Source organism: Pseudophryne corroboree, unplaced genomic scaffold (genome assembly GCF_028390025.1).
Source record: "Pseudophryne corroboree isolate aPseCor3 unplaced genomic scaffold, aPseCor3.hap2 scaffold_225, whole genome shotgun sequence".
NCBI classification, from domain to species: domain Eukaryota; kingdom Metazoa; phylum Chordata; class Amphibia; order Anura; family Myobatrachidae; genus Pseudophryne; species Pseudophryne corroboree.
Genome location: NW_026968900.1, coordinates 337,326 through 363,763, shown reverse-complemented (window position 1 = coordinate 363,763; position 26,438 = coordinate 337,326). Strand labels below are relative to the sequence as shown.

The following is a 26,438-nucleotide window of genomic DNA, read 5'->3' as shown; positions in this document are numbered from 1 at the left end:
GGCTCTGGGACGGACGGCGAGGGTGAGACCTGCGTACCGATCCCTCTGGAGCTAATGCTGTACAGTAGCCTAAGAAGCAGAGCCTATCAACTCACAGAAGTAGGTGTGCATCTCTCCCCTCCGCCCCTCGATGCAGGGAGTCTGTTGCCAGCAGGCTCCCTGAAAATAAAAAAATCTAACAAATATACTTTCTGTCAGGAAACTCAGGAGAGCTCCCTGAAAAGCACCCAGTCTCCTCTGGGCACAGTAGTAAACTGAGGTCTGGAGGAGGGGCATAGAGGGAGGAGCCAGTGCACACCCAGATCTAAAGTCTTTCTTTAAGTGCCCATGTCTCCTGCGGAGCCCGTCTATCCCCCATGGTCCTTACGGAGTCCCCAGCATCCTCTAGGACGTAAGAGAAAAATTATGCTGGCAGAAAAATCCAATTGAGTGATTAAACAGCTCCAGAGCTGCTCTGTAAGGCAAGTAAAAGGGTGTGGGCCCTGCAGCACTACCTGTAGTTTGCATTGTGCATTGGAAGCCTAGTTTGCTGTCTGTTTCCACTTCTTTTTTCTTGAGCCCCTCCCGTCTATACCCTTGTGCACTATCCTGACTTCTCCTCCCGTCTGCTTACTTTGTGCCTTCCAATGCACAATGCAAACTACAGGTAGTGCTGCAGGGCCCACACCCTTTTACTTGCCTTACAGAGCAGCTCTTGAGCTGTTACAGTGCCCAGCTGCTGCAAGAAATCAGCGTGAATGCTTCAGGGGCTGGGGCATGGCCAACATGAGCCCCACACCGAAGGAGGGTGGGGGTGTTTAATGCGAACTAGGGGTCTCGCACAATGCGAACTACAGGTAGTGCTGCAGGGCCCACACCCTTTTACTTGCCTTACAGAGCAGCTCTGGAGCTGTTACAGTGCCCAGCTGCTGCAAGAAATCAGCTTGAATGCTTCAGGGGCTGGGGCATAGCCAACATGAGCCCCACACCGACGGAGGGTGGAGGTGTTTAATGCAAACTAGGGGTCATCCAAGTGCCGCAAAAGGCCGCCATGCCCTGCACGCCCCTTTTCTCTTTTCATATGCAGACGAGGGTTGAAGCCAACTTTGACCCACTGCTTGGATGACATCGCCATATGCAAATCCATCTGCTGCAGGCCTTCCCCCAGGAATGCTTGCACTAGTTGTTGCATTTGGTTTGTTGTTTGGGGGTGCTTCAGTATTAGGCAGCCTTCTGCCCTCCCATGTTCATCTGAAAATATGTGTTCTCCCTGCAGTTGTTGTCCCCAGATGAGAGTTCCCTTGTGCTGCCTCAGTTGAATCTCCTTTACTTGACAGAGATGTGCCTGAGCAGCGGCCCTCCCCAGCCCTATCCCAAATCATACTTATTTTGCATAGGAGATACCATGGTCATGAAGACTGTTCTCCCAGGGTGCGGTTCATTCATTGCATTCTGGGTATGCTGACCCCTGTGATTTCCCCAAATGTGGGAAACTCGACTGCATTATTTAATGCGAACTAGGGGTCATCCAAGCACCGCAAAAGGCCGCCATGCCCTGCATACCCCTTTTCTCTTTTCATAAGCAGACGAGGTTTGAAGCCAACTTTGACCCACTGCTTGGATGACATCACTTGCTGCCTTTCCAATGAAGCAAGTTTAATTTAATAATAGGTGAAAAACCATCCCTACAAAGGTGTTAATCAGATACTTGGCTTTGTGGACACTTTTCAGAGCACAAATTTGTTAGCATAAAAATAAAGCCAGATAATGAAGAGCTGTTTAATCACTCAATTGGATTTTTCTACCAGCATATTTCTTTTTCTCTGCAACCCACTGCTAAATTGTGCTTCGTGGCTGTTTTTTTAATAAAATCACTTAATCAAATCTAACTCTGATTACATCAGAGAAGGCCAGGTACCCTACACCATAAGAGGTGGTTTGAAATTTTTACTTGTCTACTTAAAGATCACCAAAATCTGATAACGAGGTCAATTACGTCCCTAGGTGGGATTGAACCACCAACCTTTTGGTTAACAACTGAACACGCTAACTGTTTGCGCCTCAGAGACACTTTGCAAAAGTACATACTGACAAAGGTTAATAAGCATTCATCTAGAACGTTTCCTAGAAAAACTTTAAAAAGTCAATAATCTGGAGAGTTTTTGTAAGATGTTCCTTCCATCAACCAATGAAGAAACACATTGGTACTTTCCCATGATGAGTGAGTGCTTCAGGATCTCTTGCACTTACATGTGCAGCAAAGGACTACAATGGAAGCATGCTGGGCCTATAACCCAGAGGTAGGCAGATTGCAACTGTCCTCTGCTATATGCATTTTTTTTGTTAATTAAAGTAATCCAAAACTGGGATTGATATTTTGGCTCTTTTATTTTTACTTAAAGTACAATAACTTTTACTGTTTTAATTTGTTTTAATAATATATTGACAGTATTGTTTTCTTTCAAAAATCCACTTAATTTTCTTTACCCTATTATTAAAATGGTAATTGACAAAAACAAACTACATTGTCACCAGAAGAGCAATACAAAATGTACAAGTGATATATTAAAATCATCTTTTCAGCTTGAATTTCAATGATGCATTGAGGTAACGATTTTGTGAGAAACATCTTCACCTTAAATAAAGATTTTCTTAATTCCCTACCTGTGTGCTAATTAGATATCACCTTGTTTTCACATTAAACAGACTTTCACATGAGAAAGCAGCAAGGATGCAGTGGCGTTAATGTTTCCTGGTGTCAACCTGTATTATTTCAGTAGACATTGAAATGAGGATGCATCTTGCTGCCTTTCCAATGAAGCAAGTTTAATTTAGTAATAGGTTAAAAACCATCCCTACAAAGGTGTTAATCAGAGACTTGGCTTTGTGGACACTTTTCAGAGAACAAATTTGTTAGCATAAAAATAAAGCCAGAAAATGAAGAGCTGTTTAATCACTCAATTGGATTTTTCTGCCAGCATTTTTCTTTTTCTCTGCAACCCACTGCTAAATTGTGCTTCCTAGCTGTTTTTTTTATAAAATCACTTAATCAAATCTAACTCTGATTACATCAGAGAAGGCCAGGTACCCTACACCATAAGAGGGGGTTTGAAATTTTGACTTGCCTACTTAAAGATCACCGAAATCTGATAACAAGGTCAATTACGTCCCTGGGTGGGATTGAACCACCAACCTTTTGGTTAATAGCCTTATACACTAACTGATTGCGCCACAGCGACACTTTTCAAAAGTACATACTGACAAAGGCTAATAAGCATTCATCTAGAACGTTTCCTAGAAACATTTTAAAAAGTCAATAATGTGGAGAGTTTTTGTAAGATGTTTCTTCCATCAACCAATGAAGAAACACATTGGTACTTTCCTATGATGAGTGAGTGCTTCAGGATCTCTTGCACTTACATGTGCAGCAGAGTACTGTAATGGAAGCATGCTGGGTCCATAACCCAGAGGTAGGCAGATTGAAACTATCCTCTGCTATATGCATTGTTTTTATTAATTAAAGTAATCCAAAACTGGGATTGATATTTTTGCTCTTTTATTTTTACTTAAAGTACAATAACTTTTACCATTTTAATTTGTTTTAATAGTATATTGACAGTATTGTTTTCTTTCAAAAATCCAATTGATTTTCTTTACCCGATTATTAAAATGGTAATTGACAAAAACAATCTACATTGTCACCAGAAGAGCAGTACAAAATGTACAAGTGATATATTAAAATCATCTTTCCAGCTTGAATTTCAATGATGCCTTGGTGCAACAATTTTGTGAGAAACATCTTCACCCATAAAGAAAGATTTTCTTAATTCCTTACCTGTGTGCTGATTAGATATCACCTTGTTTTCACATTAAACAGACTTCCCCATGAGGAAGCAGCAAGGATGCAGTGACGTTTATGTTTCCTGGTGTCAACCTGTATTATTTCAGTAGACATTGAAATGAGGATGCATCTTGCTGCCTTTCCAATGAAGCAAGTTTAATTCAGTAATAGGTGAAAAACCATTCCTACAAAGGTGTTAATCAGAGACTTGGCTTTGTGGACACTTTTCAGAGAGCAAATTTGTTAGCATAAACATAAAATCAGAAAATGAAGAGCTGTTTAATCACTCAATTGGACTTTTCTGCCAGCATAATTTTTTTTCTCTGCAACCCACTGCTAAATTGTGCTTCCTAGCTGTTTTTTATAAAATCACTTAATCAAATCTAATTCTGATTACATCAGAGAAGGCCGGGTACCCTACACCATAAGAGGGGGTTTGAAATTTTGACTTGTCTACTTAAAGATCACCAAAATCTGATAACAAGGTCTACTACGTCCCTGGGTGGGATTGAATCACCAACCTTTAGGTTAATAGCCATACACACTAACTGATTGCGCCACAGCGACACTTTGCAAAAGTACATACTGACAAAGGCTAATAAGCATTCATCTAGAACGTTTCCTAGAAAAACTTTAAAAAGTCAATAATCTGGAGAATTTTTGTAAGAAACACATTGGTACATTCCCATGATGAGTGAGTGCTTCAGGATCTCTTGCACTTACATGGGCTATTAACCAAAAGGTTCCCACCCAGTGATGTAATTGACCTTGTGATCAGATTTTGGTGATCTTTAAGTAGACAAGTCAAAATTTCAAACCCCCTCTTATGGTGTAGGGTACCTGGCCTTCTCTGACGTAATCAGAGTTAGATTTAATTAAGGTGCACAAGGGCATAGAAGGGAGCGGTTTAAGAAAAGAGAAGTGGAAACAGACAGCAAACTAGGCTGGAGAGAGACCTGAGACAAAGAGATCTGAATTATACGAGAGCCGACCAGGGGAAACACAAATTATGCAGTCAAGTTTCCCACATTTGGGGAAATCGCAGGAGCAGCACACCCAGATTGCAATGGGTGAGCCTTTCCCTGGGAGAAGCACCTTCCTGATCATAGTATCTCACCTGGCAGGTAAGTAGGAGTTGGGCTAGTGCTGGGGAGGGTCGCTGCTCGGGTACCCCCCTGTCAAGTGAAGGAGATCCAACTGAGGCAGCACAAGGGAACTCTCGAAAGAAGAACAAGGCTAGAGGAAGATCTGAGACAAAGAAATCTGACTTTTACCAGAGCTGACCAGAGGAAAGCACAAACACAGTACCCCACTACCACCAGGAAACATTAACGCCACTGCATCCTTGCTGCTTTCTCATGTGGAAGTCTATTTAATGTGAAAACAAGGTGATATCTAATTAGCACACAGAAAAGAAAATTAAGTGAATTTTTGAAAGAAAACAATACTGTCAATATACTATTAAAACAAATTAAAATGGTAAAAGTTATTGTACTTTAAGTAAAAATAAAAGAGCAAAAATATCAATCCCAGTTTTGGATTACTTTAATTAACAAAAAAAATGCATATAGCAGAGGATAGTTTCAATCTTTCTACCTCTGGGTTATGGGCCCAGCATGCTTCCATTGCAGTACTCTGCTGCACATGTAAGTGCAAGAGATCCTGAAGCACTCACTCATCATGGGAAAGTACCAATGTGTTTCTTCATTGGTTGATGGCAGAAACATCTTACAAAAACACTCCAGATTATTGACTTTTTAAAGTTTTTCTAGGAAACGTTCTAGATGATTGTTTATTAGCCTTTGTCAGTATGTAATTTTGCAAAGTGTCGCTGTGGCGCAATCAGTTAGTGTGTATGGCTATTAACCAAAAGGTTGGTGGTTCAATCCCACCCAGGGATGTAATTGACTTTGTTATCAGATTTTGGTGATCTTTAAGTAGACAAGTCAAAATTTCAAACCCCCTGTTATGGTGTTAGGTATTTAGACTTCTCTGATGTAATCAGAGTTAGATTTGATTCAGTGATTTTATAAAAACAGCTAGGAAGCACAATTTAGCAGTGGGTTGCAGAGAAAAAGAAATATGCTGGCAAAAAAAATCCAATTGAGTGATTAAACAGCTCTTGGATGGTTTTTCACCTATTACTAAATTAAACTTGCTTCATTGGAAAGGCAGCAAGATGCATCCTCATTTCAATATCTACTGAAATAATACAGGTTGACACCAGGAAACATTAACGCCACTGCATCCTTGCTGCTTTCTCATGTGGAAGTCTGTTTAATGTGAAAACAAGGTGATATCTAATTAGCACACAGGTAAGGAATTAAGAAAATCTTTATTAAAGGGTGAAGATGTTTCTCACAAAATCGTTGCCCCAATGCATCATTGAAATTCAAGCTGGAAAGATGATTTTAATATATCACTTGTACATTTTGTATTGCTCTTCTGGTGACAATGTAGTTTGTTTTTGTCAATTACCATTTTAATAATCGGGTAAAGAAAATTAATTGGATTTTTTAAAGAAAACAATACTGTCAATATACTATTAAAACAAATTAAAATGGTAAAAGTTATTGTACTTTAAGTAAAAATAAAAGAGCAAAAATATCAATCCCAGTTTTGGATTACTTTAATTAACAAAAAAAAATGCATATAGCAGAGGATAGTTTCAATCTGCCTACCTCTGGGTTATGGACCCAGCATGCTTCCATTACAGTACTCTGCTGCACATGTAAGTGCAAGAGGTCCTGAAGCACTCACTTATCATGGGAAAGTTCCAATGTGTTTCTTTATTGGTTGATGGAAGAAACATCTTACAAAAACTCTCCACATTATTGACTTTTTAAAATGTTTCTAGGAAACGTTCTAGATGAATGCTTATTAGCATTTGTCAGTATGTACTTTTGCAAAGTGTCGCTGTGGCGCAATCAGTCTGTGTGTATGGTTATTAACTAAAAGGTTGGTGGTTCAATCCCACCCAGGGACGTAATTGACCTTGTTATCAGATTTTGGTGATCTTTAAGTAGACAAGTCAAAATTTCAAACCCCCTCTTATGGTGTAGGGTACCTGGCCTTCTCTGATGTAATCAGAGTTAGATTTGATTAAGTGATTTTATAAAAAAACAGCTAGGAAGCACAATTTAGCAGTGGGTTGCAGAGAAAAAGAAATATGCTGGCAAAAAAATCCAATTGAGTGATTAAACAGCTCTTCATTTTCTGGCTTTATTTTTATGATAACAAATTTGTTCTCTGAAAAGTGTCCACAAAGCCAAATATCTGATTAACATCTTTGTAGGGATGGTTTTTCACCTATTACTAAATTAAACTTGCTTCATTGGAAAGGCAGCAAGATGCATCCTCATTTCAATATCTACGGAAATAATACAGGTTGACACCAGGAAACATTAACGCCACTGCATCCTTGCTGCTTTCTCATGTGGAAGTCTGTTTAATGTGAAAACAAGGTGATATCTAATTAGCACACAGGTAAGGAATTAAGAAAATCTTTATTTAAGGGTGAAGATTTTTCTCACAAAATCGTTGCCCCAATGCATCATTGAAATTCAAGCTGGAAAGATGATTTTAATATATCACTTGTACATTTTGTATTGCTCTTCTGGTGACAATGTAGTTTGCTTTTGTCAATTACCATTTTAATAATCGGGTAAAGAAAATTAATTGGATTTTTGAAAGAAAACAATACTGTCAATATACTATTAAAACAAATTAAAATGGTAAAAGTTATTGTACTTTAAGTAAAAATAAAAGAGCAAAAATATCAATCCCAGTTTTGGATTACTTTAATTAACAAAAAAAATGCATATAGCAGAGGATAGTTTCAATCTGCCTACCTCTGGGTTATGGACCCAGCATGCTTCCATTACAGTACTCTGCTGCACATGTAAGTGCAAGAGATCCTGAAGCACTCACTCATCATGTGAAAGTACCAATGTGTTTCTTCATTGGTTGATGGAAGAAACATCTTACAAAAACTCTCCACATTATTGACTTTTTAAAATGTTTCTAGGAATCGTTCTAGATGAATGCTTATTAGTCTTTGTCAGTAAGTACTTTTGCAAAGTGTCGCTGTGGCGCAATCAGTTAGTGTGTGAGGCTATTAACCAAAAGGTTGGTGGTTCAATCCCACCCAGGGACTTAATTGACCTTGTTATCAGATTTTGGTGATCTTTAAGTAGACAAGTCAAAATTTCAAACCCCCTGTTATGGTGTAGGGTACCTGGCCTTCTCTGATGTAATCAGAGTTAGATTTGATTTAGTGATTTTATAAAAACAGCTAGGAAGCACAATTTAGCAGTGAGTTGCAGAGAAAAAGAAATATGCTGGCAAAAAAATCCAATTGAGTGATTAAACAGCTCTTCATTTTCTGGCTTTATTTTTATGCTAACAAATTTGTTCTCTGAAAAGTGTCCACAAAGCCAAGTCTCTGATTAACATCTTTGTAGGGATGGTTTTTCACCTATTACTAAATTAAACTTGCTTCATTGGAAAGGCAGCAAGATGCATCCTCATTTCAATGTCTACTGAAATAATACAGGTTGACACCAGGAAACATTAACGCCACTGCATCCTTGCTGCTTTCGCATGTGGAAGTCTGTTTAATGTGAAAACAAGGTGATATCTAATTAGCACACAGGTAAGGAATTAAGAAAATCTTTATTTAAGGGTGAAGGTGTTTCTCACAAAATCGTTGCCCCAATGCATCATTGAAATTCAAGCTGGAAAGATGATTTTAATATATCACTTGTACATTTTGTATTGCTCTTCTGGTGACAATGTAGTTTGTTTTTGTCAATTACCATTATAATAATAGGGTAAAGAAAATTAAGTGGATTTTTGAAAGAAAACAATACTGTCAATATACTATTAAAACAAATTAAAATGGTAAAAGTTATTGTACTTTAAGTAAAAATAAAAGAGCAAAAATATCAATCCCAGTTTTGGATTACTTTAATTAACAATAAAAAATGCATATAGCAGAGGATAGTTTCAATCTGCCTACCTCTGGGTTATGGGCCCAGCATGCTTTCATTGCAGTACTCTGCTGCACATGTAAGTGCAAGAGATCCTGAAGCACTCACTCATCATGCGAAAGTACCAATGTGTTTCTTCATTGGTTGCTGCAAGAAACATCTTACAAAAACTCTCCAGATTATTGATTTTTTAAAGTTTTTCTAGGAAACGTTCTAGATGAATGCTTATTAGTCTTTGTCAGTATGTACTTTTTGCAAAGTGTCTCTGTGGCGCAATCGGTTAGTGTGTTCAGCTATTAATCAAAAGGTTGGTGGTTCAATCCCTCCCAGGGACATAATTGACCTTGTGATCAGATTTTGGTGATATTTAAGTAGACAAGTCAAAATTGCAAACCCCCTGTTATGGTGTAGGGTACCTGGCCTTCTCTGATGTAATCAGAGTTAGATTTGATTAAGTGATTTTATAAAAAAACAGCTAGGAAGCACAATTTAGCAGTGGGTTGCAGAGAAAAAGAATAATGCTGGCAGAAAAATCCAATTGAGTGATTAAACAGCTCTTCATTTTCTGGCTTTATTTTTATGATAACAAATTTGTTCTCTGAAAAGTGTCCACAAAGCCAAATATCTGATTAACATCTTTGTAGGGATGGTTTTTCACCTATTACTAAATTAAACTTGCTTCATTGGAAAGGCAGCAAGATGCATCCTCATTTCAATATCTACGGAAATAATACAGGTTGACACCAGGAAACATTAACGCCACTGCATCTTTACTGTTTTCTCATGTGGAAGTCTGTTTAATGTGAAAACAAGGTGATATCTAATTAGCACACAGGTAAGGAATTAAGAAAATCTTTATTTAAGGGTGAAGATGTTTCTCACAAAATCGTTGCCCCAATGCATCATTGAAATTCAAGCTGGAAAGATGATTTTAATATATCACTTGTACATTTTGTATTGCTCTTCTGGTGACAATGTAGTTTGTTTTTGTCAATTACCATTTTAATAATCGGGTAAAGAAAATTAAGTGGATTTTTGAAAGAAAACAATACTGTCAATATACTATTAAAACAAATTAAAATGGTAAAAGTTATTGTACTTTAAGTAAAAATAAAAGAGCAAAAATATCAATCCCAGTTTTGGATTACGTTAATTAACAAAAAAAAAATGCATATAGCAGAGGATAGTTTCAATCTGCCTACCTCTGGGTTATGGACCCAGCATGCTTCCATTACAGTACTCTGCTGCACATGTAAGTGCAAAAGATCCTGAAGCACTCACTTATCATGGGAAAGTACCAATGTGTTTCTTCATTGGTTGATGGAAGAAACATCTTACAAAAACTCTCCACATTATTGACTTTTTAAAATGTTTCTAGGAATCGTTCTAGATGAATGCTTATTAGCCTTTGTCAGTATGAACTTTTGCAAAGTGTCGCTGTGGCGCAATCAGTTAGTGTGTAAGGCTATTAACCAAAAGGTTGGTGGTTCAATCCCACCCAGGGACTTAATTGACCTTGTTATCAGATTTTGGTGATCTTTAAGTAGACAAGTCAAAATTTCAAACCCCCTGTTATGGTGTAGGGTACCTGGCCTTCTCTGATGTAGTTAGATTTGATTCAGTGATTTTATAAAAACAGCTAGGAAGCACAATTTAGCAGTGGGTTGCAGAGAAAAAGAAATATGCTGGCAGAAAAATCCAATTGAGTGATTAAACAGCTCTTCATTTTCTGGCTTTATTTTTATGTTAACTAATTTGTTCTCTGAAAAGTGTCCACAAGCCAAGTATCTGATTAACATATTTGTAGGGATGGTTTTTCATCTATTACTAAATTAAACTTGCTTCATTGGAAAGGCAGCAAGATGCATCCTCATTTCAATATCTACTGAAATAATACAGGTTGACACCAGGAAACATTAACGCCACTGCATCCTTGCTGCTTTCTCATGTGGAAGTCTGTTTAATGTGAAAACAAGGTGATATCTAATTAGCACACAGGTAAGGAATTAAGAAAATCTTTATTTAAGGGTGAAGATGTTTCTCACATAATCGTTGCCCCAATGCATCATTGAAATTCAAGCTGGAAAGATGATTTTAATGTATCACTTGTACATTTTGTATTGCTCTTCTGGTGACAATGTAGTTTGTTTTTGTCAATTACCATTTTAATAATAGGGTAAAGAAAATTAAGTGGATTTTTGAAAGAAAACAATACTGTCAATATACTATTAAAACAAATTAAAATGGTAAAAGTTATTGTACTTTAAGTAAAAATAAAAGCTAAAATATCAATCCCAGTTTTGGATTACTTTAATGAACAAAAAAAAATGCATATAGCAAAGGATAGTTTCAATCTGCCTACCTCTGGGTTATGGGCCCAGCATGCTTCCATTGCAGTACTCTGCTGCACATTTAAGTGCAAGAGATCCTGAAGCACTCACTCATCATGCGAAAGTACCAATGTGTTTCTTCATTGGTTGCTGGAAGAAACATCTTACAAAAACTCTCCAGATTATTGACTTTTTAAAGTTTTTCTAGGAAACGTTCTAGATGAATGCTTATTAGTCTTTGTCAGTATGGACTTTTTGCAAAGTGTCTCTGTGGCGCAATCTGTTAGTGTGTTCAGCTATTAATCAAAAGGTTGGTGGTTCAATCCCACCCAGGGATGTAATTGACCTTGTGATCAGATTTTGGTGATATTTAAGTAGACAAGTCAAAATTGCAAACCCTCTCTTATGGTGTAGGGTACCTGGCCTTCTCTGATGTAATCAGAGTTAGATTTGATTAAGTGATTTTATAAAAAAAACAGCTAGGAAGCACAATTTAGCAGTGGGTTGCAGAGAAAAAGAAAAATGCTGGCAGAAAAATCCAATTGAGTGATTAAACAGCTCTTCATTTTCTGGCTTTATTTTTATGATAACAAATTTGTTCTCTGAAAAGTGTCCACAAAGCCAAGTATCTGATTAACATCTTTGTAGGGATGGTTTTTCACCTATTACTAAATTAAACTTGCTTCATTAAAAAGGCAGCAAGATGCATCCTCATTTCAATATCTACAGAAATAATACAGGTTGACACCAGGAAACATTAACACCACTGCATCTTTGCTGTTTTCTCATGTGGAAGTCTGTTTAATGTGAAAACAAGGTGATATCTAATTAGCACACAGGTAAAGAATTAAGAAAATCTTTATTTAAGGGTGAAGATGTTTCTCACAAAATCGTTGCCCCAATGCATCATTGAAATTCAAGCTGGAAAGATGATTTTAATATATCACTTGTACATTTTGTATTGCTCTTCTGGTGACAATGTAGTTTGTTTTTGTCAATTACCATTTTAATAATCGGGTAAAGAAAATTAATTGGATTTTTGAAAGAAAACAATACTGTCAATATACTATTAAAACAAATTAAAATGGTAAAAGTTATTGTACTTTAAGTAAAAATAAAAGCTAAAATATCAATCCCAGTTTTGGATTACTTTAATGAACAAAAAAAAAATGCATATAGCAAAGGATAGTTTCAATCTGCCTACCTCTGGGTTATGGGCCCAGCATGCTTCCATTGCAGTACTCTGCTGCACATGTAAGTGCAAGAGATCCTGAAGCACTCACTCATCATGCGAAAGTACCAATGTGTTTCTTCGTTGGTTGCTGGAAGAAACATCTTACAAAAACTCTCCAGATTATTGACTTTTTAAAGTTTTTTTAGGAAACGTTCTAGATGAATGCTTATTAGTCTTTGTCAGTATGTACTTTTTGCAAAGTGTCTCTGTGGCGCAATTGGTTAGTGTGTTCAGCTATTAATCAAAAAGTTGGTGGTTCAATCCCACCCAGGGACATAATTGACCTTGTGATCAGATTTTGGTGATATTTAAGTAGACAAGTCAAAATTGCAAACCCCCTCTTATGGTGTAGGGTACCTGGCCTTCTCTGATGTAATCAGAGTTAGATTTGATTAAGTGATTTTATAAAAAAACAGCTAGGAAGCACAATTTAGCAGTGGGTTGCAGAGAAAAAGAAAAATGCTGGCAGAAAAATCCAATTGAGTGATTAAACAGCTCTTCATTTTCTGGCTTTATTTTTATGATAACAAATTTGTTCTCTGAAAAGTGTCCACAAAGCCAAGTATCTGATTAACATTTTTGTAGGGATGGTTTTTCACCTATTACTAAATTAAACTTGCTTCATTGGAAAGGCAGCAAGATGCATCCTCATTTCAATATCTACGGAAATAATACAGGTTGACACCAGGAAACATTAACGCCACTGCATCTTTGCTGTTTTCTCATGTGGAAGTCTGTTTAATGTGAAAACAAGGTGATATCTAATTAGCACACAGGTAAGGAATTAAGAAAATCTTTATTTAAGGGTGAAGATGTTTCTCACAAAATCGTTGCCCCAATGCATCATTGAAATTCAAGCTGGAAAGATGATTTTAATATATCACTTGTACATTTTGTATTGCTCTTCTGGTGACAATGTAGTTTGTTTTTGTCAATTACCATTTTAAAAATCGGGTAAAGAAAATTAATTGGATTTTTGAAAGAAAACAATACTGTCAATATACTATTAAAACAAATTAAAATGGTAAAAGTTATTGTACTTTAAGTAAAAATAAAAGCTAAAATATCAATCCCAGTTTTGGATTACTTTAATGAACAAAAAAAAAATGCATATAGCAAAGGATAGTTTCAATCTGCCTACCTCTGGGTTATGGGCCCAGCATGCTTCCAGTGCAGTACTCTGCTGCACATGTAAGTGCAAGAGATCCTGAAGCACTCACTCATCATGCGAAAGTACCAATGTGTTTCTTCATTGGTTGCTGGAAGAAACATCTTACAAAAACTCTCCAGATTATTGACTTTTTAAAGTTTTTCTAGGAAACGTTCTAGATGAATGCTTATTAGTCTTTGTCAGTATGTACTTTTCGCAAAGTGTCTCTGTGGCGCAATCGGTTAGTGTGTTCAGCTATTAATCAGAAGGTTGGTGGTTCAATCCCACCCAGGGACGTAATTGACCTTGTGATCAGATTTTGGTAATATTTAAGTAGACAAGTCAAAATTGCAAAACCCCTCTTATGGTGTAGGGTACCTGGCCTTCTCTGATGTAATCAGAGTTAGATTTGATTAAGTGATTTTATAAAAAAAACAGCTAGGAAGCACAATTTAGCAGTGGGTTGCAGAGAAAAAGAAAAATGCTGGCAGAAAAATCCAATTGAGTGATTAAACAGCTCTTCATTTTCTGGCTTTATTTTTATGATAACAAATTTGTTCTCTGAAAAGTGTCCACAAAGCCAAGTATCTGATTAACATCTTTGTAGGGATGGTTTTTCACCTATTACTAAATTAAACTTGCTTCATTGGAAAGGCAGCAAGATGCATCCTCATTTCAATATCTACGGAAATAATACAGGTTGACACCAGGAAACATTAACGCCACTGCATCTTTGCTGTTTTCTCATGTGGAAGTCTGTTTAATGTGAAAACAAAGTGATATCTAATTAGCACACAGGTAAGGAATTAAGAAAATCTTTATTTAAGGGTGAAGATGTTTCTCACAAAATCGTTGCCCCAATGCATCATTGAAATTCAAGCTGGAAAGATGATTTTAATATATCACTTGTACATTTTGTATTGCTCTTCTGGTGACAATGTAGTTTGTTTTTGTCAATTACCATTTTAATAATCGGGTAAAGAAAATTAATTGGATTTTTGAAAGAAAACAATACTGTCAATATACTATTAAAACAAATTAAAATGGTAAAAGTTATTGTACTTTAAGTAAAAATAAAAGAGCAAAAATATCAATCCCAGTTTTGGATTACTTTAATTAACAAAAAAAAAATGCATATAGCAGAGGATAGTTTCAATCTGCCTACCTCTGGGTTATGGACCCAGCATGCTTTCATAACAGTACTCTGCTGCACATGTAAATGCAAGAGATCCTGAAGCACTCACTCATCATGGGAAAGTACCAATGTGTTTCTTCATTGGTTGATGGAAGAAACATCTTACAAAAACTCTCCAGATTATTGACTATTTAAAGTTTTTATAGGAAACGTTCTAGATGAATGCTTATTAGCCTTTGTCAGTATGTACTTTTGCAAAGTGTCGCTGTGGCGCAATCAGTTAGTGTGTACAGCTATTAACCAAAAGGTTGGTGGTTCAATCCCACCCAGGGACATAATTGACCTTGTTATCAGATTTTGTTGATCTTTAAGTAGACAAGTCAAAATTTCGAAAACCCCTGTTATGGTGTAGGGTACCTGGCCTTCTCTGATGTAATCAGAGTTAGATTTGATTCAGTGATTTTATAAAAACAGCTAGGAAGCACAATTTAGCAGTGGGTTGCAGAGAAAAAGAAATATGCTATCAAAAAAATCCAATTGAGTGATTAAACAGCTCTTCATTTTCTGGCTTTATTTTTATGCTAACAAATTTGTTCTCTGAAAAGTGTCCACAAAGCCAAGTCTCTGATTAACACCTTTGTAGGGATGGTTTTTCACCTATTACTAAATTAAACTTGCTTCATTGGAAAGGCAGCAAGATGCATCCTCATTTCAATATCTACTGAAATAATACAGGTTGACACCAGGAAACATTAACGCCACTGCATCCTTGCTGCTTTCTCATGTGGAAGTCTGTTTAATGTGAAAACAAGGTGATATCTAATTAGCACACAGGTAAGGAATTAAGAAAATCTTTATTTAAGGGTGAAGATGTTTCTCACAAAATCGTTGCCCCAATGCATCATTGAAATTCAAGCTGGAAAGATGATTTTAATATATCACTTGTACATTTTGTATTGCTCTTCTGGTGACAATGTAGTTTGTTTTTGTCAGTTACCATTTTAATAATCGGGTAAAGAAAATTAAGTGGATTTTTGAAAGAAAACAATACTGTCAATATACTATTAAAACAAATTAAAATGGTAAAAGTTATTGTACTTTAAGTAAAAATAAAAGCTAAAATATCAATCCCAGTTTTGGATTACTTTAATGAACAAAAAAAAATGCATATAGCAGAGGATAGTTTCAATCTGCCTACCTCTGGGTTATGGACCCAGCATGCTTCCATTACAGTACTCTGCTGCACATGTAAGTGCAAGAGATCCTGAAGCACTCACTCATCATGGGAAAGTACCAATGTGTTTCTTCATTGGTTGATGGAAGAAACATCTTACAAAAACTCTCCACATTATTGACTTTTTAAAATGTTTCTAGGAATCGTTCTAGATGAATGCTTATTAGCCTTTGTCAGTAAGGACTTTTGCAAAGTGTCGCTGTGGCGCAATCAGTTAGTGTGTAAGGCTATTAACCAAAAGGTTGGTGGTTCAATCCCACCCAGGGACTTAATTGACCTTGTTATCAGATTTTGGTGATCTTTAAGCAGACAAGTCAAAATTTCAAACCCCCTGTTATGGTGTAGGGTACCTGGCCTTCTCTGATGTAATCAGAGTTAGATTTGATTCAGTGATTTTATAAAAACAGCTAGGAAGCACAATTTAGCAGTGGGTTGCAGAGAAAAAGAAATATGCTAGCAGAAAAATCCAATTGAGTGATCAAACAGCTCTTCATTTTCTGGCTTTATTTTTATGCTAACTAATTTGTTCTCTGAAAAGTGTCCACAAAGCCAAGTATCTGATTAACATATTTGTAGGGATGGTTTTTCACCTATTACTAAATTAAACTTGCTTCATTGGAAAGGCAGCAAGATGCATCCTCATTTCAATATCTACTGAAATAATACAGGTTGACACCAGGAAACATTAACGCCACTGCATCCTTGCTGCTTTCTCATGTGGAAGTCTGTTTAAAGTGAAAACAAGGTGATATCTAATTAGCACACAGGTAAGGAATTAAGAAAATCTTTATTTAAGGGTAAAGATGTTTCTCACAAAATCATTGCCCCAATGCATCATTGAAATTCAAGCTGGAAAGATGATTTTAATATATCACTTGTACATTTTGTATTGCTCTTCTGGTGACAATGTAGTTTGTTTTTGTCAATTACCATTTTAATAATAGGGTAAAGAAAATTAAGTGGATTTTTGAAAGAAAACAATACTGTCAATATACTATTAAAACAAATTAAAATGGTAAAAGTTATTGTACTTTAAGTAAAAATAAAAGCTAAAATATCAATCCCAGTTTTGGATTACTTTAATGAACAAAAAAAAAATGCATATAGCAAAGGATAGTTTCAATCTGCCTACCTCTGGGTTATGGGCCCAGCATGCTTCCATTGCAGTACTCTGCTGCACATGTAAGTGCAAGAGATCCTGAAGCACTCACTCATCATGCGAAAGTACCAATGTGTTTCTTCATTGGTTGCTGGAAGAAACATCTTACAAAAACTCTCCAGATTATTGACTTTTTAAAGTTTTTCTAGGAAACGTTCTAGATGAATGCTTATTAGTCTTTGTCAGTATATTCTTTTTGCAAAGTGTCTCTGTGGCGCAATCGGTTAGTGTGTTCAGCTATTAATCAAAAGGTTGGTGGTTCAATCCCACCCAGGGACGTAATTGACCTTGTGATCAGATTTTGGTGATATTTAAGTAGACAAGTCAAAATTGCAAACCCCCTCTTATGGTGTAGGGTACCTGGCCTTCTCTGATGTAATCAGAGTTAGATTTGATTAAGTGATTTTATAAAAAAACAGCTAGGAAGCACAATTTAGCAGTGGGTTGCAGAGAAAAAGAAAAATGCTGGCAGAAAAATACAATTGAGTGATTAAACAGCTCTTCATTTTCTGGCTTTATTTTTATGATAACAAATTTGTTCTCTGAAAAGTGTCCACAAAGCCAAGTCTCTGATTAACACCTTTGTAGGGATGGTTTTTCACCTATTACTAAATTAAACTTGCTTCACTGGAAAGGCAGCAAGATGCATCCTCATTTCAATATCTACTGAAATAATACAGGTTGATACCAGGAAACATTAACGCCACTGCATCCTTGCTGCTTTCTCATGTGGAAGTCTGTTTAATGTGAAAACAAGGTGATATCTAATTAGCACACAGGTAAGGAATTAAGAAAATCTTTATTTAAGGGTGAAGATGTTTCTCACAAAATCGTTGCCCCAATGCATCATTGAAATTCAAGCTGGAAAGATGATTTTAATATATCACTTGTACATTTTGTATTGCTCTTCTGGTGACAATGTAGTTTGTTTTTGTCAGTTACCATTTTAATAATCGGGTAAAGAAAATTAATTGGATTTTTGAAAGAAAACAATACTGTCAATATACTATTAAAACAAATTAAAATGGTAAAAGTTATTGTACTTTAAGTAAAAATAAAAGCTAAAATATCAATACCAGTTTTGGATTACTTTAATGAACAAAAAAAAAATGCATATAGCAGAGGATAGTTTCAATCTGCCTACCTCTGGGTTATGGACCCAGCATGCTTCCATTACAGTACTCTGCTGCACATGTAAGTGCAAGAGATCCTGAAGCACTCACTCATCATGGGAAAGTACCAATGTGTTTCTTCATTGGTTGATGGAAGAAACATCTTACAAAAACTCTCCACATTATTGACTTTTTAAAATGTTTCTAGGAATCGTTCTAGATGAATGCTTATTAGCCTTTGTCAGTAAGTACTTTTGCAAAGTGTCGCTGTGGCGCAATCAGTTAGTGTGTAAGGCTATTAACCAAAAGGTTGCTGGTTCAATCCCACCCAGGGACTTAATTGACCTTGTTATCAGATTTTGGTGATCTTTAAGCAGACTAGTCAAAATTTCAAACCCCCTGTTATGGTGTAGGGTACCTGGCCTTCTCTGATGTAATCAGAGTTAGATTTGATTCAGTGATTTTATAAAAACAGCTAGGAAGCACAATTTAGCAGTGGGTTGCAGAGAAAAAGAAATATGCTGGCAGAAAAATCCAATTGAGTGATTAAACAGCTCTTCATTTTCTGGCTTTATTTTTATGCTAACTAATTTGTTCTCTGAAAAGTGTCCACAAAGCCAAGTATCTGATTAACATATTTGTAGGGATGGTTTTTCACCTATTACTAAATTAAACTTGCTTCATTGGAAAGGCAGCAAGATGCATCCTCATTTCAATATCTACTGAAATAATACAGGTTGACACCAGGAAACATTAACGCCACTGCATCCTTGCTGCTTTCTCATGTGGAAGTCTGTTTAATGTGAAAACAAGGTGATATCTAATTAGCACACAGGTAAGGAATTAAGAAAATCTTTATTTAAGGGTAAAGATGTTTCTCACAAAATCATTGCCCCAATGCATCATTGAAATTCAAGCTGGAAAGATGATTTTAATATATCACTTGTACATTTTGTATTGCTCTTCTGGTGACAATGTAGTTTGTTTTTGTCAATTACCATTTTAATAATAGGGTAAAGAAAATTAAGTGGATTTTTGAAAGAAAACAATACTGTCAATATACTATTAAAACAAATTAAAATGGTAAAAGTTATTGTACTTTAAGTAAAAATAAAAGCTAAAATATCAATCCCAGTTTTGGATTACTTTAATGAACAAAAAAAAAATGCATATAGCAAAGGATAGTTTCAATCTGCCTACCTCTGGGTTATGGGCCCAGCATGCTTCCATTGCAGTACTCTGCTGCACATGTAAGTGCAAGAGATCCTGAAGCACTCACTCATCATGCGAAAGTACCAATGTGTTTCTTCATTGGTTGCTGGAAGAAACATCTTACAAAAACTCTCCAGATTATTGACTTTTTAAAGTTTTTCTAGGAAACGTTCTAGATGAATGCTTATTAGTCTTTGTCAGTATATTCTTTTTGCAAAGTGTCTCTGTGGCGCAATCGGTTAGTGTGTTCAGCTATTAATCAAAAGGTTGGTGGTTCAATCCCACCCAGGGACGTAATTGACCTTGTGATCAGATTTTGGTGATATTTAAGTAGACAAGTCAAAATTGCAAACCCCCTCTTATGGTGTAGGGTACCTGGCCTTCTCTGATGTAATCAGAGTTAGATTTGATTAAGTGATTTTATAAAAAAACAGCTAGGAAGCACAATTTAGCAGTGGGTTGCAGAGAAAAAGAAAAATGCTGGCAGAAAAATACAATTGAGTGATTAAACAGCTCTTCATTTTCTGGCTTTATTTTTATGATAACAAATTTGTTCTCTGAAAAGTGTCCACAAAGCCAAGTATCTGATTAACATATTTGTAGGGATGGTTTTTCACCTATTACTAAATTAAACTTGCTTCATTGGAAAGGCAGCAAGATGCATCCTCATTTCAATATCTACGGAAATAATACAGGTTGACACCATGAAACATTAACGCCACTGCATCTTTGCTGTTTTCTCATGTGGAAGTCTGTTTAATGTGAAAACAAGGTGATATCTAATTAGCACACATGTAAGGAATTAAGAAAATCTTTATTTAAGGGTGAAGATGTTTCTCACAAAATCGTTGCCCCAATGCATCATTGAAATCCAAGCTGGAAAGATGATTTTAATATATCACTTGTACATTTTGTATTGCTCTTCTGGTGACAATGTAGTTTGTTTTTGTCAATTACCATTTTAATAATCGGGTAAAGAAAATTAAGTGGATTTTTGAAAGAAAACAATACTGTCAATATACTATTAAAACAAATTAAAATGGTAAAAGTTATTGTACTTTAAGTAAAAATAAAAGAGCAAAAATATCAATCCCAGTTTTGGTTTACTTTAATTAACAAAAAAAAATGCATATAGCAGAGGATAGTTTCAATCTGCCTACCTCTGGGTTATGGACCCAGCGAGCTTCCATTACAGTACTCTGCTGCACATGTAAGTGCAAGAGATCCTGAAGCACTCACTCATCATGGGAAAGTACCAATGTGTTTCTTCATTGGTTGATGGAAGAAACATCTTACAAAAACTCTCCAGATTATTGACTATTTAAAGTTTTTCTAGGAAACGTTCTAGATGAATGCTTATTAGCCTTTGTCAGTATGTACTTTTGCAAAGTGTCGCTGTGGCGCAATCAGTTAGTGTGTACGGCTATTAACCAAAAGGTTGGTGGTTCAATCCCACCCAGGGACGTAATTGACCTTGTTATCAGATTTTGGTGATCTTTAAGTAGACAAGTCAAAATTTCAAAAACCCCTGTTATGGTGTAGGGTACCTGGCCTTCTCTGATGTAATCAGAGTTAGATTTGATTCAGTGATTTTATAAAAACAGCTAGGAAGCACAATTTAGCAGTGGTTTGCAGAGAAAAAGAAATATGCTGGCAAAAAAATCCAATTGAGTGATTAAACAGCTCTTCATTTTCTGGCTTTATTTTTATGCTAACAAATTTGTTCTCTGAAAAGTGTCCACAAAGCCAAGTATCTGATTAACATCTTTGTAGGGATGGTTTTTCACCTATTACTAAATTAAACTTGCTTCATTGGAAAGGCAGCAAGATGCATCCTCATTTCAATATCTACTGAAATAATACAGGTTGACACCAGGAAACATTAACGCCACTGCATCCTTGCTGCTTTCTCATGTGGAAGTCTGTTTAATGTGAAAACAAGGTGATATCTAATTAGCACACAGGTAAGGAATTAAGAAAATCTTTATTTAAGGGTGAAGATGTTTCTCACAAAATCGTTGCCCCAATGCATCATTGAAATTCAAGCTGGAAAGATGATTTTAATATATCACTTGTACATTTTGTATTGCTCTTCTGGTGACAATGTAGTTTGTTTTTGTCAATTACCATTTTAATAATAGGGTAAAGAAAATTAAGTGGATTTTTGAAAGAAAACAATACTGTCAATATACTATTAAAACAAATTAAAATGGTAAAAGTTATTGTACTTTAAGTAAAAATAAAAGAGCAAAAATATCAATCCCAGTTTTGGATTACTTTAATTAACAAAAAAAAATGCATATAGCAGAGGATAGTTTCAATCTGCCTACCTCTGGGTTATGGGCCCAGCATGCTTCCATTGCAGTACTCTGCTGCACATGTAAGTGCAAGAGATCCTGAAGCACTCACTCATCATGGGAAAGTACCAATGCGTTTCTTCATTGGTTGATGGAAGAAACATCTTACAAAATCTCTCCAGATTATTGACTTTTTAAAGTTTTCTAGGAAACGTTCTAGATGAATGCTTATTAGCCTTTGTCAGTATGTACTTTTGCAAAGTGTCTCTGTGGTGCAATCGGTTAGTGTGTTTGGTTATTAACCAAAGGGTTGGTGGTTCAATCCCACCCAGGGATGTTATTGACCTTGTCATCAGATTTTGGTGATCTTTAAGTAGACAAGTCAAAATTTCAAACCCCCTCTTATGGTGTAGGGTACCTGGCCTACTCTGATGTAATCAGAGTTAGATTTGATTAAGTGATTTTATCAAAAAACAGCTAGGAAGCACAATTTAGCAGTGGGTTGCAGAGAAAATGAAATATGCTGGCAGAAAAATCCAATTGAGTGATTAAACAGCTCTTCATTTTCTGGCTTTATTTTTATGCTAACAAATTTGTTCTCTGAAAAGTGTCCACAAAGCAAAGTATCGGATTAACATCTTTGTAGGGATGGTTTTTCACCTATTACTAAATTAAACTTGCTTCATTGGAAAGGCAGCAAGATGCATCCTCATTTCAATATCTACTGAAATAATACAGGTTGACACCAGGAAACATTAACGCCACTGCATCCTTGCTGCTTTCTCATGTGGAAGTCTGTTTAATGTGAAAACAAGGTGATATCTAATTAGCACACAGGTAAGGAATTAAGAAAATCTTTATTTAAGGGTGAAGATGTTTCTCACAAAATCGTTGCCCCAATGCATCATTGAAATTCAAGCTGGAAAGATGATTTTAATATATCACTTGTACATTTTGTATTGCTCTTCTGGTGACAATGTAGTTTGTTTTTGTCAATTACCATTTTAATAATCGGGTAAAGAAAATTAAGTGGATTTTTGAAAGAAAACAATACTGTCAATATACTATTAAAACATATTAAAATGGTAAAAGTTATTGTACTTTAAGTAAAAATAAAAGAGAAAAAATATCAATCCCAGTTTTGGATTACTTTAATTAACAAAAAAAAAATGCATATAGCAGAGGATAGTTTCAATCTGCCTACCTCTGGGTTATGAACCCAGCATGCTTTCATTACAGTACTCTGCTGCACATGTAAGTGCAAGAGATCTTGAAGCACTCACTCATCATGGGAAAGTAACAATGTGTTTCTTCGTTGGTTGATGGAAGAAACATCTTACAAAAACTCTCCAGATTATTGACTTTTTAAAGTTTTTCTAGGAAACGTTCTAGATGAATGCTTATTAGCCTTTGTCAGTATGGACTTTTGCAAAGTGTCTCTGTGGCGCAATTGGTTAGTGTGATTGGTTATTAACCAAAGGGTTGGTGGTTCAATCCCACCCAGGGATGTAATTGACCTTGTTATCAGATTTTGGTGATCTTTAAGTAGACAAGTCAAAATTTCAAAAACCCCTGTTATGGTGTAGGGTACCTGGCCTTCTCTGATGTAATCAGAGTTAGATTTGATTCAGTGATTTTATAAAAACAGCTAGGAAGCACAATTTAGCAGTGGTTTGCAGAGAAAAAGAAATATGCTGGCAAAAAAATCCAATTGAGTGATTAAACAGCTCTTCATTTTCTGGCTTTATTTTTATGCTAACAAATTTGTTCTCTGAAAAGTGTCCACAAAGCCAAGTATCTGATTAACATCTTTGTAGGGATGGTTTTTCACCTATTACTAAATTAAACTTGCTTCATTGGAAAGGCAGCAAGATGCATCCTCATTTCAATATCTACTGAAATAATACAGGTTGACACCAGGAAACATTAACGCCACTGCATCCTTGCCGATGATAACCTCAAGTTGGGTCATTCGGTGCTGCAGAGTCGTACGCACTCTTCCACCCGTTCAAGAGCTTTGGTATAACCCCATGGTTCTTAATGTGACCCCAGCATCCTCTAGGTCGTATGAGAAAATAGGATTTTAATACCTACCGGTAAATCCTTTTCTCTTAGTCTGTAGAGGATGCTGGAGTTCCCTTGTGCTGCCTCAGTTGAATCTCCTTTACTTGACAGAGATGTGCCTGAGCAGCGGCCCTCCCCAGCCCTATCCCAAATCATACTTATTTTGCATAGGAGATACCATGGTCATGAAGATTATTCTCCCAGGGTGAGGTTCATTCATTGCATTCTGGGTATGCTGACCCCTGTGATTTCCCCAAATGTGGGTAACTCGACTGCATTATTTGTGGTAGTGGGGGACTGTGTTTGTGTTTTCCTCTGGTCAGCTCTGGTAAAAGTTAGATTTCTTTGTTTCAGATCTTCCTCTAGCCTTGTTCTTCTTTCGAGAGTTCCCTTGTGCTGCCTCAGTTGGATCTCCTTCACTTGACAGGGGGGTGCCCGAGCAGCGACCCTCCCCAGCTCAAGCCCAACTCCTACTTACCTGCCAGGTGAGATACTATGATCATGAAGGTGCTTCTCCCAGGGCAAGGCTCACCCATTGCACTCTGGGTGTGCTGCCCCTGCGATTTCCCCAAATGTGGGAAACTTGACTGCATAATTTGTGTTTCCCCTGGTCGGCTCTCGTATAATTCAGATCTCTTTGTCTCAGGTCTCTCTCCAGCCTAGTTTGCTGTCTGTTTCCACTTCTTTTTTCTTGAGCCCCTCCCTTTTATACCCTTGTGCACTATCCTGACTTCTCCTCCTGTCTGCTTACTTTGTGCCTTCCAATGCACAATGCAAACTACACACCCTTTTACTTGCCTTACAGAGCAGCTCTGGAGCTGTTACAGTGCCAAGCTGCTGTAAGAAATCAGCTTGAATAGTTCAGGGGCTGGGGCATTGTCAACATGAGCCCCACACCGAAGGAGGGTGGGGGTGTTTAATGCGAACTAAGGGTCATCCAAGCGCCGCAAAAGGCCGCCATGCCCTGCATACCCCTTTTCTCTTTTCATATGCAGATGAGGGTTCCAGCCAACTTTGGCCCACTGCTTGGATGACATCACCGTATGCAAATCCATCTTCTGCAGAACTTCCCCCAGGAATGCTTGTACTAGTTGTTGCATTTGGTTTGTTGTTTGGGGGTGCTTCAGTATTAGGCAGCCTTCTGCCCTCCCATGTTCATCTGAAAATATGTGTTCTCCCTGCAGTTGTTGTCTCCAGATGAGAGTTCCCTTGTGCTGCCTCAGTTGAATCTCCTTTACTTGACAGAGATGTGCCTGAGCAGCGGCCCTCCCCAGCCCTATCCCAAATCATACTTATTTTGCATAGGCGATACCATGGTCATGAAGATTGTTCTCCCAGGGTGAGGTTCATTCATTGCATTCTGGGTATGCTGACCCCTGTGATTTCCCCAAATGTGGGAAACTCGACTGCATTATTTGTGGTAGTGGGGGACTGTGTTTGTGCTTTCCTCTGGTCAGCTCTGGTAAAAGTCAGATTTCTTTGTCTCAGATCTTCCTCTAGCCTTGTTCTTCTTTCGAGAGTTCCCTTGTGCTGCCTCAGTTGGATCTCCTTCACTTGACAGGGGGTGCCCGAGCAGCAATCCTCCACAGCTCTGGCCCAACTCCTACTTACCTGCCAGGAGAGATACTATGATCTTCACTGTTAGGGCAATCAGGATGTGGAATTCCCTGCCAGGGAAGGTGGTAATGGCGGACTCTGTAATTGGATTTAAAAAAGGAATGGATACATTTCTGAATGAAAAAGCTATCCAAGGTTATAATACTTAAAATATCAACATGGTTAATCCGGGGGTAACATGAGTTGTAGTAGCTAACTAGTCATAAAACATTATTCAGCAAGTATGTAGAATCATCACAACTTAAAACAGGTTGAACACGATGGGCAATTTGCCTCTATTCAACCTCAAAAACTATGTTACTATATGTTACTATATTACTATGTTACTGTAGTATACAGAACACCACAATGCAATGAGCAGTGATAGTGAGCACTGATGAGGATACTAGAACTGACACTGAGCAGCAAGATGCAGCACTGGACTATTAGTAATGTACTGTAGTATGCTGAGCACAACAATGCAGCACAAGACAATGAGCAGTGATACTGAGCACTGATGAGGATACTACTGAGAACTGACACTGAGCAGGAGAGACACACTACTAGTATTACTGAGCAGCAATAAGTATCCACTGATACTGAGCACTGATATTGAGATTTCCACTGAGAGAACATAGCCACGTCCTCTCCGCTCTCTCTTCAATGCACGAGTAAAAATGGCGGCAACGCGCAGCTCTTTATATGGAATCCGAATCTCGCGAGAATCCGACAGCGGGATGATGACATTTTCCCTTGTTCAGGTTTTCCGAGTCAGGCGGGAACAACCGAGCCTGCCTCGTACCAGTGTAAACCACGTGGAGTTCGTGGGGAATTCGGTTCTCGGAGAACCGAACCCGCTCCTCTCTACCTTATACCCATCAATTTTTTTTATTTTCAATCTAAGCCCCTGCAGTTTTCTGTAAGCATCTGCTTTGCTATGATGATCAACAAGTCACAAGGGCAAACACTCAGGGCTTGAGGCGTAGATCTTAGGACCAGCTGCTACAAGCATGGCAGAGGTGTCACTATCACTGGTGACACCCAGAGAGGTGGCGAGGGAGATTGTAATGCAGTGCGCGCAGATAAGCAGCGCAATGGTAAAAA

General features: G+C 37.1%; 4 non-coding genes and 1 pseudogene across 4 annotated transcripts; 4 read left to right on the top strand and 1 right to left on the bottom strand.

The window, feature by feature from the left end:
- Positions 1-1,359: 1,359 nt before the first annotated feature.
- On the top strand, positions 1,360-1,538 carry LOC135009224 (U1 spliceosomal RNA; annotated as a pseudogene).
- Positions 1,539-4,789: 3,251 nt separating this feature from the next.
- Positions 4,790-4,952, bottom strand: LOC135009187 (U1 spliceosomal RNA). Its single transcript, XR_010208763.1, has one exon. It is a non-coding gene; the product is annotated as a U1 spliceosomal RNA (small nuclear RNA).
- An 18,940-nt stretch (positions 4,953-23,892) lies between these two features.
- On the top strand, positions 23,893-24,056 carry LOC135009054 (U1 spliceosomal RNA). The gene has a single exon (XR_010208644.1). It is a non-coding gene; the product is annotated as a U1 spliceosomal RNA (small nuclear RNA).
- Positions 24,057-24,208: 152 nt separating this feature from the next.
- Positions 24,209-24,371, top strand: LOC135009111 (U1 spliceosomal RNA). The gene has a single exon (XR_010208698.1). It is a non-coding gene; the product is annotated as a U1 spliceosomal RNA (small nuclear RNA).
- Positions 24,372-25,026: 655 nt separating this feature from the next.
- Positions 25,027-25,190, top strand: LOC135009019 (U1 spliceosomal RNA). The gene has a single exon (XR_010208609.1). It is a non-coding gene; the product is annotated as a U1 spliceosomal RNA (small nuclear RNA).
- Positions 25,191-26,438: the final 1,248 nt, after the last annotated feature.